This window comes from Mus pahari, chromosome 7, assembly GCF_900095145.1.
Source record: "Mus pahari chromosome 7, PAHARI_EIJ_v1.1, whole genome shotgun sequence".
Lineage (NCBI taxonomy): Eukaryota > Metazoa > Chordata > Mammalia > Rodentia > Muridae > Mus > Mus pahari.
In genome coordinates, this window is record NC_034596.1 from 63,533,395 (window position 1) to 63,545,477 (window position 12,083).

Consider the following 12,083-nt stretch of genomic DNA (forward strand, 5'->3'; position numbering starts at 1 on the left):
ACCAGCCTACAAGTTCATCCTTGTGAGCTGAGTAGAGGGGTAGCCAGCGCCAAGAACAAGGTGGTGTGCAGTTGCCTGGAGTGACCTTGGAAACACACCTTAACTGACTAGGGCCAGTCCTAGACCTGCCAGCTGGCAACCCAAATGGAGTCGCTGTAGCCCGTGCTGTTTGCCCTGTTGGAGAGATGGACAATGCAGGCTACAAGCACAAAGGTTGAGCCTGGCAAGTATCAGAGTAGCAGACATCAAGAGCAGAAAAGGGCGTATCAGCCAGGAGCTCACACAGAACCCGCCTCCAGATGCCCTGCCTAGCTATAACATCATCCTGATTCAGCAACAGCAGGATATCTGAGACAAATCTTGAAAATAGTCCAGAATTTCTGGTGCTTCAGAAACCACAAATGTTAAAGTAGACCAATGAGTAATTGCAATAAATATTTGCATGTAAGGCTATTTGGGCAACATAAATACAAATATACATACATGCATGCATGCATATATACATACATACATGTACACACACTGCAGTTTCCAATACCACTATGATGAAAAAAATATTTGATGAAGAAGTGGGACAGATAGAGGACTAGGAAGGTGAGTGAGCAGTGGAGAGAAGTGGAACTAGAGAAGTCACAGCAGTAACAAGTGTGACAGAAGTCTGGTAGACAGGAGAACATTTCATTGTGGAGTAGGGATGATAGGATGGTATGTAGAAACCTGTAACTTGCACAGAATAAGCTCCTAAATGCACTGCCCAGCACACCATTGATCAGCCTGGTTCTGAGCAACAAAGGGATAGCAGAGGTGAACAGTTCATTTTCTGGATTGGACATGCTCAAAAGACCTCTATGGTCTGTGCTGTCCCAGTGGCCAATTTTGTATCTGTGGTCTGCTTTCCTAGGCAATGTTGAAGCCAATGGCCATGTCTGGGTCCTTGGTCCTACTACAGCTGGTTTCTGTGTTCATAGCCCATCTTACCACTGAAGACCATGCAGAAATTACTGGCTAGTGCTTCAGCTTGAAACCATCTTCATGTTCTTGGGCTGTGCTGCTGGTGAGGGCTATAATGGTATCTTAGACAGAAAGCCGTTGAAGAGAACTCTCAATAATCGTGACAAGGAGACTGAAATATAGCTCTCCATAATTGATGGTCACTGACAGAGGTGTGGTTAGGGAAAGGATTTACTTTAGTTTAAGGGGCTGGCTACTGGTAGTTCGGCCATGCTCTTATGAGCAACACAATTTGGACTTTTAAAAAACGTTTTTCTCCTTTTTTTTTGTGGATGTTGTATGTCTCATCATGGAAATTTGGGGCAGAGTTGGGAGGACTTGGACTTGTGATGTATAAGGTTCATGATGTGAAATTATCAAATGATCAATAAAAATATTATGAAAAAGGAAATTGTGGCACATATAAAATGGAATACTCTTTAGCTGTAAAGTAAAATAAAATTATAAATATTTCAGGTTGATGTCAGAGGCTGGAAACTATTATCCTAGCTGTTATTTCCCAGACCTAGAAAGTCCACGTTTTCTGCTTTTTTATGGATCATAGGTATGGATCTGTAAATTTGAGTAAACAAACCAGAGTGCTTGAAAGGGGTAGAAAGTAGAAGTTAACCATGGAGAAGGGAAAGAAGAAGGATCTCTGGAACTACAAAGAGTAAGAGATCGGTACCAAGAAGGGAGTATGAGAAAAAAAATGTGGTGCATGTTTTTTTTGCAACATGGGATAATGATGCTATATCCCCTAAAACATAGGCCGTCTTACCAAAGTCGACACACCAGACCAGGGAAAAGTCCTTTCAAGTTGATGGTTGGGGAAATATAAAGAGTATCTGAAATCAATATGCTCTACTGCTAAAGAACCCAAACACTTTAGACAGAGGATTTTGAGGAATCAAACTGGAGATAATATGAGAACTTCTCCTCAAGACTGGCTTTTATAGTACTAGTAGGTGCTAAGCCAGCTACCAAAGAAAAAGAATACCCTGTTGTACAGCCTACATACACCAATGAATAGTCTTAAAAGATATTTCCAATGGGTCAATAGTGGTATAATTATCTTTGTCACAAACAATAGCTGTCTAATTTAACTTAAGACAATGATTATGAAGATATTAATTCTGATATTATAAAATTAACAAATTACCCATTGTTGGAAAAGTCTTAAACCAGAGAAGAGAAACTACTATTCCCAACTCCAAAACCAATATAATTTCTTATTGCATTCTAAATATTCATCCTTATACTTGTCAAGTGTGGCTTCTATCCCCTGATCAAAGAAACATCTTTTGGCCACAAATAGAGACCATCACAGAGATCCACGAGTGATAAAAGGACAGATAATAAGCCGTGGGATTCACTAGCCTAGATGACATTTAAGTCTGCATCCTTCCCATTTAAGCCTGGGGAGGGGGGAATCACAGAAATGGGTTCTCAAAGTTGTAAGTCAAAGGTTCAAGACTCCTGCTAGTAGATAGAATTCTTGGACATGAAAGGGGAAATAAACCCATGAAATCTCAATCAATAGATACCTGAATCAGTTGAAATGCCAAAGGGAGACAGGAAATTTCACAGGGCTCTACCCCTAGATGAATAACTTCAGGTGGCCAATGGCTGCTGAGAGACAGAGAATCCGTTTCTTTTGGTTGTTGTAAAGAGACAGGCTTCTGCCTAGGCTGCCTAATCCCAAGTGGTCTGGCACGGACATGCCAGCAAGTCTAAACAGACCCAGCACGTTGTGTACACTCGTGTGCTTACATATAACAATAATTATTAAAGAGGAGATCACTAATTCAGAAGGGATGGTAAAACATGGCAGGTTGAGGAGCATACGGGAGGGTAGGAAAGTTGTAGGTGTACTAATGTACGAAGTTTTCAATATTTTTTAAGGCAAAGAGAAAAAGAAGATGGGAAGGTTCAAGCACAATAAAGGAGACTCTGATGGCATAGAAATGGAGAGTTAAGTCATTATGCTTCATAATGCCAATGCAAATCTTACATGTAACCAGTGGAAACCAATGCAAATATTACATATAACCAGTGGAAACCAATGCAAATATTACACGTAACCAGCAGAAACCAATGCAAATCTTACATGTAACCAGTGAAAACCAGCAGTATGTAAAAAATTATCCTCTAGAGAATTAGGAAAGAAGTACTTCTATCCTAATGAAAAACCAAATCTTTCAACAGTTTGATGTTAGAGGTGACACTGCTGTTCAGCCTCATACTTTGTGAAAATTTATTATGACAGTCCGGGAAAATGCTCACATCTCAGCTCTTCCATCTGTAGATTCTTTACCTTCAACTCCTGTTCCCTTTATTGCCATAAACTCAAAGCAGAACAGCAGAGCCAAGATGTGAAGACAGGGGCTTTGAGATTACTCCTGGAGTCCATTGGGTGCTATGTTTATTGAAGGCAGTTTCCAGTTCAGCAAACTTGAACTTCTAGGAAAAGGTGATTTTAGCTGAAAGTCAAGTAAGTCTGGTGTTCACAAAATACTTGATTGGTAACTTAACTGAGGTAAAATTTGTTCCATCTCTCTAATTAGACCAGTTTTCTGATATCAATTGAATCTTTACTCAGTAAAGATTTCATGGACCTTCACGCTTTAATTCAACATGCTTAGTGAATTTTAAAAGCACTCCTAAGATATGATTGGAAATGAAAGTGTTTTATATAGGATATACAGTGTGAGTGTTCACAGAGTAAAGTAATGACCATAACCAAGATGATTATCATAATTGTAAGCTCCTGTGGTTGCATTTTCTTGAGATGTCATATTTTGAAGGGTACTCATAATAAATTTAGGTATTTTTTTATATGTAGCCAACATAGTTTTGGAAAAAATGTAGGTTTTATCACTAGACTGTGAGCAATATCAAGGTGACATTACATTTACAGAAATTACTGATTTATCAAAGAAGATACTACAAAGAATTATATTTAGTGCCAGGCTATTTAATGTTTACTAAGCCCACCTTACAGATAGATAACCAGATTTTAAATTTTGACTTTATATTATGCTATGAAAAAACATTGTTATTATATTGAAGTGAATTTTAGAAATGTATCTCTTCTTTCATAAAAAATTGTAAAACGGAATGGTCATTTGCATTATTCAGGTTTAGTAATCTCTTTTGATTTGCTTGTAATGACAGAAAGTCCATAATTTCATACATATTTTCTAGTTTTGTACTATAATAAAATTTTAAGTGGATTGTCTAGAACAATTTGTATGGTGAATTACTGTTAAGAATCTCTATGCCACAATTTTGCTCAGTGCTAATAATTTACTTTAATAGAACTTCTTCCTTTCAGTTTCCTTGATAAATCCATATTCTAGCTCAAGTATCAACAATAACCACATACATAAACCTGTTTTAAGCATGAGAATTTGTTTTTCCTTTAAAAGTATCCAGGAGGGAACTTTGCAATGTGCTTAAAATGTAAGAAGGAGAACAAGGCAAAATTAACACACTCTGACACACTTATATATGGAAGAATTCTGATCCAAATCCACACCAAATACAATGTCCTTTACAACACAGCAAATGCTAGTAAAGATGCCAGAACATGAGAGATTTGAAGTTGGAAGATATGTGATGGCCAGGGCAGATGACTTAGACAAATTGCTTGTTGCTAGTAAGAGGGCCAGAGTTCAGATCTCTAGAACCCATTCAAAGCTAGATGCTATAGTACACATCTTAAATACCAACATGCCAATAGTGAGAATGGTGGGAAAGACAGGTATACATCTGAGAGTTTGGGGGCCAGATTGCCTAATTTACACAACAGTGAACAAGAGGCCATACTTTAAACAAGGAGGAATACAAGTGCCCAAACACATTTTTCCTCTGATCTACATATGTAAATCATGGCATGAACCCTCCCCCCCCAACACACACACATGCAGAAAGAGAGACACAAACATAATATTGATGCATTCTCATACTAAACACACCTCATAATAAACACACATCACACATTAAAAAATAACAACAACAACAAAAACAAATTAAAAAGGAAAAGAAACTCAGGATGTGGTTCACTATAAATAAGACAGCATAGCTTTTGTTGTTGACTCTTCATCAAGCTTTGTCCATAGTGTGAGTACACTTGACATCATATACACATGTGCACACATGAAGTTCAAGGAGTAAAGTCTTTGTGTTCAAAGTGGCTTCAGTTTTCATGTCATATTCCATTCTTAGCCAAATGATGTTCCGTTTCCTAAAAGTCACATTCATACCATAGTCCATTAGTATGTTTCTTAAAATATTATAAAAGCCGAGTCAATGGGATGCTACCATGTACAGCAAGAAGTCATATATTAAACAAAACACTGGAACTTTCCCTTTTAAATATGATTAATTCTCCCAAGCAGTCACGGCAAAATAGGAAATCTAATTCCCAGCATTTGTGTGAGTGAAAGCTATTAATAGGTAGGCAGAAGCCATTACTTATTATATCCAGGCACACTCGTCAGCTCAGATGAAAACAGGAGAAGCTATTATTTGAAGGAACATTAATTTACTTAATTAGTATTTTTAAGAAACTCAAACATGCCATGTGATCTGTCAGTGAGATGGATGCAAATAAGTTAGCAAAAATAGACTCTGACCTAGTTTACATGTTATTCCAGAAGATCATAATTAAAAAATGACTATGGCCCAATAAGTACTGTAACATTCTGAAAGAAACTGTAAGAATTAATGGCAAGGATGATCTGTGAGGATGCAAAGGAACATTTTCTAGAACAAGTTTAACAAATGAATCACTGCTATGACCATGTCCCTTAATCTAACCCAAAGTTTAGCTTTCAGGATCTATACATCCCTGCCAAGGGTTATTTTTTTCCCTGAAGACAAGAAAAGGCATGATTCTTGAAGATGATAGGGACACATTATTTTCATGCTAAGTCCAAGCAATAACCAGTCTTGCTCTATTATGAAAAACATGAAAGTGTGTTTTACTGTGATCCAGTGTTTTCCTGTGTCTTAAAGTCTTAATGACGAAACATTCTCTCGCTGTCATTTGTGCCTTTGTTTACTTTGCTGTTTTCATAAATATGTGTTATTCACCTTAACCCTTTAAATAAATATATTGTTCATATATCTCATCTCAGGAGCATTTGGTATCACAAGTGTTATTGGAACAAAGCATAAATAAGATATCAGATTCTGAACAGCCAAATGGCAGACAAACAATTTGAAGGGCACAACCCCTAGACATGCCAAACTATTAACTTGGTCATTTCTTCCAGACATGGTAGATACACGGGTAGAAGAGAAGTACTAACCAACTGTGATACCGATTGCATTTCCGAGATTTAGTTACAATAGAAATATAGGTTGAGAGTTGTTGCATTGCTGAAGAATGGGATAAAATATTGAAAGAGAGGAAAGTATATGCAAACCAGTGGATTTTTAACTTGAGGCACAAATGAAAGTCAAGGATCCTTGCTGCTTTTATGGACCATTCAAGGATACCCCCTGCCCTATCAACGGTCAAAATGCAGCAAGAAACATACTGATGGAAAATCCAGTTCAAGACCTGGTTATTTATGATGATTTGCAAAGATAAAGTAGAAAGCTTTTAAGTTTCTTCTAATACAAACCCCAGCCAAAGTCATAAAAACAGGAGACATACCTGTGACAATAAGAACCAATGAGGGCATTTATAGAAAACGGAGAAGAGAGGGCCTACCGTGAATATAGAATTAACTACTTATGAGCTGGGATCCAAGACTGGGGAAGAAAAGAAAGAAGTTGGACAAAGTAAACTTAGGTTTATTTTTCAAGTTGTTGACTACATATGCAATGTAACCAGCTGCCTCAAGATCTTGCTGCCCTGCCTCTTCCACCCCTGTGACCTATACTCTTACAATGTCAACCAGAGTAAATTGATCTTTCCTTAACTTTTGTTACCAGAAAGTCTTTCAAAGAAACAGGAAAATTAGACACCACAATACCATAGGAGATGGATTAGTGCCATATTCCAAAATCCAAATTGGTCATGACTGGTAACAGTGGAATATTAATACTCTTACTCAAATCGCAGACCCAATAATATTAACCATGGTGGATGTCATATCATTTTATATTGTAAAACTAAGTTGTACCACTGTAACTTCCTAGAGACTGTACAGCATTGGATAACATCTTTTCCCCAAAATATGTATTTATGCCATAACCTGTGAATGTGATCTTATTTGAAAAATATCTCCTGGGAGATGCAGTTAAGCTAAGGATTCAGATGGAAACACACTGGATTAGAGTGGCTACTCTATTGAATGATAATGAGTTTATACAAGAACTAGGACACAGAAACACAGTACAGTAGTTATGTGAAAATAAAGACAGAACTTATCTATGCTCACAAAAGTCAAAGAACTACCAGGAGCTGGAGGAGGCACAGGTGCCTTCTTTGCTGGTGGCTGCTGACATCTCTTCTTGGACTACTGGCCTGTAGAACTGTGAGAGAAGAGTTTTTAGTTGTTTTAAGTAAACAATAGTAAAGCCTAGGAGAGTTACTTCCAACTTCATTAATATCACAAGTGCCTCTTGGGAATGATTTTAAGGGACAAAATTACCTAACAAAGTGTTGTGGAGGTTTACAGTCTGAGTAAACATGCAACATGAGACCTGACATGACCTTGAGGGCAGCTGTAGCCTGGAATGAAAAGCAGGGTATTTTTTACACATTTAATGAAAATTAGATTCTGCCGTGGCAGAACCCCAGTCTCCGGCCAGCGGAGATGGGGCAAAGACAACATGTGCACCAAGGCAGGGTTTGAGCAGCTTCCACAGCTTCCCGCTGCAGCTTCCTTTAGTCTCTTTCAGCTTCTGCCCTATTATCCCGTAGCTTCTGCTTCAGCTCCATTCCCTATTCCCTAGCTTCTGCTGCTCACATTCGGTTCTGGGAGGTCGCCCAATTAATCCCCTTCCACCCTCTGCACTCTTTTCTCATCATCCAATCAGCATTCAGTGCGCTCTGTACAGGAGCCATGCATGTAGACAGGGTGCACGTTGATAGGCCAGTGACTCAATACCAAGCTGTATGACACTATGAGTCAGGAGGACAGCACGTGATCATTCAGGTGTGTGTGATCACTTAGGTGTGCGTAATCATTCAGGTGCGCATAATCAGGTTTTTGGTAAACAATCAGGGAATCACGGAGCTTGGCACTGAGCCAGGACGCTGTCTTGGCTCACGCAGCCGCACAGCGGCCATACCCACTTCCCACAAGATTCTTCTACATTGAGTTTCCAACCTTAATGTTCATACTGTTGTCATGAACTTCGCGTCTAAGGGGAAATGAATGGTCAGTCCTGAGACTGAGTTTCTTCATATGATGTACTTCAAAAAGAATGCCCTACCTTTTTTTCCCTCCCATATTTTCTTATTCTAGTTATAAATTAAGTCTATGCACAAAGCCAGATAATTTGGTAACAAAATTAAGTTGATCAAATAAACATGCACAGAGAGGTTATTAAGTTTTGATTGTCACCTTACTGACTCATTAGTAAGTCATCTGCATTTTAATTTTCTGTATTATCTCTATCCATCCCTCTTTATTTTCTATATAGTTGTTAAATGTTAAAAATTTGTATCTAAATATAAAATCTGGAAAATGTTAAGTAAGTTGAAGTTGTCTATGAATGGGTATGCTTGATACATTAAAAAATTTGCTTCTGAACTGCTCAGGATCACAGGAGAGGCCACAACACCTGCCCCAACACCCAGAGTGACTGGCTCTTTCAGGATCCAGGGACACAGGAACCCCAGCCTGGCCAATGGCATGGGTTCTTTCTGGCCTGAGCCTGTGCCCTGAGCAGAGCAGAACAGGGGTGCTGGCTCTTTCAGCACCCGGAAAGAGTCCTATTCCCTGTTGCTCTGAAATGCCAAAGATCGCAGGATCACAGAGGAAGCTCTACTGCCAGGAGACTGAACACACTCAGGAGCATTGGAGCTCTGACACATTCAATATTACAGTGGAGACCACAACACCTTTCCCAATACCCAGCATAACTGGGACTCCCACAGGAACCAGGAAAACACAAACCCCAGCCCAGCCGGAGGCACAGATTTTTTCCAGCTTGCATCTGTGCCCTGAGCAAACCCAGGACTTCATGTGGTCTGGGAATTGTACCTTGGGTATTCTGAGCTTTTGGGCTAATATCTACTTAACAGCGAGTGCATACCATATGTGTGGTTTTGTGATTGGATTACTTCACTCAGCATGATATTTTCTAGTTCCATTTATTTGCCTAAGAATTTCATGAAGACGTTGTTTTTAGTTACTGAGTAGTTCTCCATTGTGTGAGTGTACTACATTTTCTGTATCCACATACCTCTGATGAAGCACATCTGGATTCTTTCCAGCTTCTGGCTATTATAAATAAGACTGCTATGAACATAGTGAAACATGTGTCCTTGTTTTTTGTTGGAGCATCTTTTGAGTATATGCCAAGGCATGGTATAGCGGTATAGCTGGATCCTCAGTTAGTACTATGTCCAATTTTCTGAGGAACCACCAGACTGATTTCCAGAGTGGTTGTACCAGCTTGCAATCCCACTAGCAATGGAGGAGTGTTGCTTTTTCTTCACATCCTCGCCAGCATCTGCTGTCACCTGAATTTTTGATCTTAGCCATTCTGACTGGTGTGAGGTGGAATCTCAGGGTCATTTTGATTTGCATTCTCCTGATGACTAAAGATGTTGAACATTTAAGTGTTTCTCAGCCATTCAGTATTCCTCAGTTGAAAATTCTTTGCTTACCTCTGTACTCCATTTTTAATAGGGTTATTTGGTTCTCTGGGGTTTACCTTCTTGAGTTCTTTGGGTATTATCCTTTATTTGATGTAAGATTGGTAAAGATCTCTTCCCAATCTGTTGGTTGCTATTTTGTCCTATTGACAGTGTCCTTTGCCTTACAGAAGCTTTGCAATTTTATGAGGTCCCATTTGTTGATTCTTGATCTTAGAGCACAAGCCATTGGTGTTCTGTTCAGGAAAATTTCCCCTGTGCCCATGTGTTTGAGACTCTTCCCCACATTCTCTTCTATTAGTTTCAGTGTATCTGGTTTTATGTGGAAGTCCTTGATCTACTAGTGTTGTAGGGGACTGGTTTTTGGCTGCATCAACTTGAGATTAGAGCCAACAAATATATGCCTATATATATGTCAAACATACGTTATAATTAGAACATGAATGGCCCTTGGTGCTTCTTAACCTGAAAGCATCAGGATGAGAAAATAGACAGACAAAACTTGGTACACTGGGTTTTTCTAAGTCATAAAGTCAAGGAGTATAAAAGATAGAAGAGTGAAAAATTCACCCACTCCGACCCCAATACAACCCCAGTGAAGCAGAGAGCTGAAAAACAATCTGAAAAATACCAACAATGGCAAAGCACACAGTACAACAGACTCATCTAGCACCAGATGGAAAAGCTACTTATTTTATTTTGTTACATGCTCAAAGCTTGCTGGTTTTCATTTTCTTGCTTTCAAATTTCTATTTGCCCGGGAAGTTTCTCATTAATATTTTAGCTGACAGGTAAGTGATAAGTCTTCAAGCTTGGAGTTAGGTTTGTAATAGGAATCTTTGCTTTTGGCTCTGTCTACCTTTCCTAGGAAGAGTGGTGGCAAAGAATAGTTCTGCCAGAAGGGGTTTTGGAGAGGTGAGAACAGATTCCAGATGAAGATATCCTCACCTAAAAGGACTGTCCACCCAAATACTACAGCCCTGGTGCGTTGATTTCAGCAATATTGTCCTCCTTTAAGTCTGTCTGAGGAAAAAAAAACCTGACCACCAGAGTCCTTATCACCCACTTTGACAAGACCAATAGCTTCCTTTCATAGGTTTATCTAATCTAGTTAGTAGATTACATTTATACATTATTACATCCCTGAGGGTCTTGCTAAAATTGTTTCCATAATTTTTAGCAAGCACCCCAGTTGTATTTTTTATTAATACTCCTTAGGTACTGAAATAAGACCGTCCCCTAAAGAAAACATTGGAAATAAATAGTAGATAAAATAAAAACTCACAGGGGTAGTTTTTCTTCATGAAATAATGCTAACATTTTAATAAATGGGAATTTGGCTTTTAGGAGAGTAAATTAAACACAAACCTAAGCAAGGTATAAATCTGTAATTTAGAGAAAACTGAGTTAAAGCATTAAAACTAAGGAATGGAGTAAACAAATTTGATGATTTAGAAGGCACACCGTCTGTTTTCTCTCAATTATTTTAATTAATGTTATGAAGGTAAGGCCCCTGCACAGAAGGCGTTGATGAAAATAAAAGTCTGTTCTGCTTTAGGATTTAAAAAATCATTGTCAGATTTCAGCATTCCTGGGATGTATCTCCACTTCACAAAGAGCCTATAAATATGTCTCCAATGACTTGAATATATGAAGTGACTCTAAGCTAATGAAAATTGAATGGGGGCTGGAGTTTTTCCCCAAAGCCTAATGTTTAGAATTTTAATCTACCATATTCAGTCAGCCCTAATTAGAGGACTTCAGCACTATGCAGACATCTATCACCACGATATGACTCTGGGGAGGCATGTGTGTAATTAATCACCATGAATACCTGCCGTTTGCTCTCTTCTCTTGCGGTGATTAGAAGGAGAGAGATGAGAAGAGTCACCACATTGTGTAAACAACTGTGCATCCTATCACTTTAATTATTTTACTTTTTTTAAAGTCTTGTTTTTAAAAGTTGCTAGACTCTATGTGTTCAGCTTTTTAAATATATGCATACAAGGGAAGCTTTACCTCCTCACATTAAAGCAATAAGGCAGCCTCTTTGGGAGAAGGTGGGGTTATTAATAATTTCTCTATGAAGTGTGTGCTGTTGAGTCCCACAGGCACACTTCCTCCAGCTGAGTCCCTAATTCCTATCTGTAAATGACACCTGGCTTTTCTTTGGAGATTTCACTCTGTAACTGTGGGAGAAGATGACCTTTTCTTCTTTTCATTTTTCCTTTCCTTTCCTTTCCTTTCCTTTCCTTTCCTTTCCTTTCCTTTCCTTTCCTTTCCTTTCCTTTCCTTTCCTTTCCTT